Raw genomic sequence first — 3,474 nt, 5'->3', positions numbered from 1 at the left:
TGGGCATTCACTAGTCACATGACCCCGAGCTCCTGTGCCGCCACCAGGGTGAAGGCACAAGGCAGGGGCTTCAGGGAGTGAAGGATGAAACAGAAACACCTTTTTAGAGGCCACAACAGCACAGTGGTGTCAGAGCAGAGTCAGAAGGAGAGCAAGGGCACAAAAAATTTGAGCAAATAATTGGAAGGTATGTGCAAGAAAGAGAGCATGCCTGAGAACTGAAAAGTGCTGGCATTCTTTCCCAAAATACAGCACACAGGGATTCTCCGCACTCGGCATACAGGTACACGATGAGGTATTTCAGTCATTTAATAATATGGTTAATTTATGTATGTGCATAGCCATCTGTGTGATCTGATATCGGGCAGATCACTTAAAATCTCTGGTTGCTCTCACCTCCTCTGAATATGGAAGTTGAAAGGGACAAGCTCTAAGGTCCCTGATGGCATTGTGACTCTAAGATTCTAAGGTGTTCTGAGCAGAAATAATAGAAATCAAAGTAATTATCCTGATCTAATTATGGTGTCATTAGGAAGCAGGTGCTGGGAGTAGACCGCTGACTCAGAGCTCGGGTACAAGACTCTCCAAAATGGATTTTGAGTTTGGATTAGCACAGTGATCGCCAGACATTGTCTTTCTGCACCCCACTGTCTGCTAAGTGGCCTTCAATTAATTGCACGAAATGCTGACTCATCCATTGCCAAAGTCCTCATTCAGAAGAAAAATGTCCACTCAAGTCAAATCAACTGAAATTCTTAATAAAATGGCATGCTGAGGCTTTCCTTTTAAAATGGAACACGTAGGAAATTAAGAGCCCACTTAGCCAACTTCAGTGATTTAAGGATTTCATTTTGTTTCTTGGAGATGGTGTGCACATACTCACTTGGCATCTGTATACTTTTGTGCTTTGATTTAGTTGTGATAATTTCAGAATATCAGGGCGTAAAAGGATTCCACCTGAAAAACTGCAATGCTGGGGAAGGAAGAAATATCCTTTCCCCCCTGAGAATGAAATTTGGGGAATATATACTTTTTAATAAGAAGATATAATTATTATCTTTAATAATAAAAAAATAGAGTGGGATACAAATTTGCCAGAAATATTAGGATAAAATAGGAAACTCCCAGAAACTCTCTCTTATGACAAAAGACCCAAACCACTTCGTGACCTACTCAAGATTTCTATTCACTTTTATCAGTAAAGACATTTTGATAGAAAAGCCTGAGAGGCATTGCTTGATTCACTCATTAAAAATAATAGCTTGTTTATAATTGCCAAAGCTTGGAATCATGCAAGGTGCCCTTCAGTGGGTGGACGGGTAAATAAACTGCGCTCCATCCAGACAAGGCAGCAGTAAGAAGAAACGAGCTCTCAAGCCATGAACAGACGTGGAGGAAAAGTCAATGCATCTTACTAAGTGAAAGAAGACAATTTGAAAAGGCTCCATACCGCATGATTCCAAATATAAGACATTTTGGAAAAGAAAACTATGGAGACAATAAAAGATCAGTGGTTGCCAGGGGTAGGGAGGAGAGAAGGGATGGACAGGTGGAGCACGGGGGATTTTTAGGGCAGTGAAACTACTTTGTGTGATATACCACAGTGGTGGACACCTGTCATTATATATCTGTCCAAACCCATAGACTATACGTCACCAAGAAGGACCTTCATGAACCAGTTTCTGGGCGATGATGACGTGTCAGTGTACGTTCGTTGATTGTAACAAATGTACCACCTGGTGGGAATGTTGATAGTGGGGAGGCTTTGGGAGGACTGGGGGTTCGTGGGAGATCTTTGCACCTTCCCCTCAATTCTGCTGTGAACCCAGAACTGCTCTAAAACATAAAGTCTCCCACCCAGGAGTGCAACGTGTGATGAGGACAAGAACCTTGCAGTGTGAGGTCACAGCCCTCTGGCTTTCTAGCAAGCGGCCTTTCTAGTCTTGCCAGGAGATGGGGACAAAAGAGAAGGGGTGCATTAGTACCAGCTTCTGCACCTGTGATTCACTAGCTGTCTGTTGGAGCCAACCTTCCAGGTGTGGATTCTGAGCGTCCATGATGGGGCAACATTCTAAGGTAGAGAAAGATCTTTCCACCTGAGCAATGGTGCTCTGTCTGGTCAAAGGCACTGCCAGGAGGAGGTTCTCCTGCTCGAAAAGTGGCCAGGGCCACACATGCTGACATCCCATACTGCGGGGAACCCAACAGAAGGAGAAAAAACAATTTTGCTTAGAAGACAAATTGCATTTAATCTTCTCAAGTAAAGACCATCCAGTTGGGGGGGGGGGATGTTTTACACTCTTTGATGTTGATGAACTTGATCGTAGCTATTGTGTAGATACAGGAAAATGTCATTGAAGGACTGAGGGAGCACATGAGAGGCGTTGCTTGGAGTCTGTGTGCTGGTCTCTGGGGGTCCCCTGTCAGGAACTGGCCTCACCCTTGCCGCCCTCTCTGAACCCACAGGACGGCGGTGATGGGAATCAGAGCAACGTGGCGTCCAAGCTCCTTGGCTCCTCACAGACCCCAGGCTTCCCAGGCGAGGACAGGCAGGTGCCCGAAGTCACCGCTTGGGCCACACGGCTTCTGTCCCTTGGTGTCTCTCCTGCAGAAGGCCACCTCGTCCCAGCTCAACTCTCCTTGGAGCCCCTCCACTGCTAAGAATGCCCCCAGCCAGGCTCAGATTTGAGCTTCGCTCTTGGTTGTTGCTTCCAGTCTTCCTCCCACCCCCATTTGGTGGTTCTGAGGATCATCTTCCGGTACATCCGGCACCTGCCCCAGCCCAGGCCCCGCTGCTAAGAATGTGTCCAGACCGTTGTGGTGCAGCCCCAGTGACTTCATTAATGAGAAAGCCTGAACTGTGCTGGAACGTCACGTCTGATTTTATTTTCAGATGTGGCGAGGCATTTTGGGGTATTGCAACTTCTGCAAATACGTTTGTGTTGTAACAGGAGGAGATGAACTGGCCATTTTGATTATAGTTGTCAAGTGTCCTTGCCAGGTCCTTTCCAATCACCAACTCGGTCTAAAATCGCCCTGTGTGCTTAGGAAACTGTGAGTGAGCATCGGGGAGAAGGGGCCGCCGTCATGGGTCCCTCGCAGGAGGTGGCCCCTCTGCTGGGCAGGACAGAAAGGTGTTGGGCGGAGAAGGGGAACCAGAATCAAACACAGCAGGAAAGGCAGGGCTTTAAAAATATATATATATTGCTAGAAATAAATTATTGCTTCCTTGAAACCGTTGCTAAGAAATGGAAAGGGGTCTAAAAGTCTTCCAGCAAAGTTCACTTTAGAAACAGCTCGAGGAACGCACCCCTCTGTTAGACTGTTGGTCCCTCTGGCTGTATTATTGGTGTTCTATTGATCCCCTTTCCTTCAGCTTTCCACATCCCCTGATTATTATCCTAACCCAGATGTTTAGAAAGTGACTTCCTTTATATATGGGTTTTTTTTCAGTTTGGTGGTCCTTATTTGCCT

The sequence above is a fragment of the Leptonychotes weddellii genome, chromosome 5, assembly GCF_054177405.1.
Source record: "Leptonychotes weddellii isolate Sample4059 chromosome 5, ASM5417740v2, whole genome shotgun sequence".
In the NCBI taxonomy this organism is placed as follows: domain Eukaryota; kingdom Metazoa; phylum Chordata; class Mammalia; order Carnivora; family Phocidae; genus Leptonychotes; species Leptonychotes weddellii.
The sequence above is the reverse complement of the archived record's forward strand: the minus strand, read 5'-3'. Positions refer to the sequence as shown.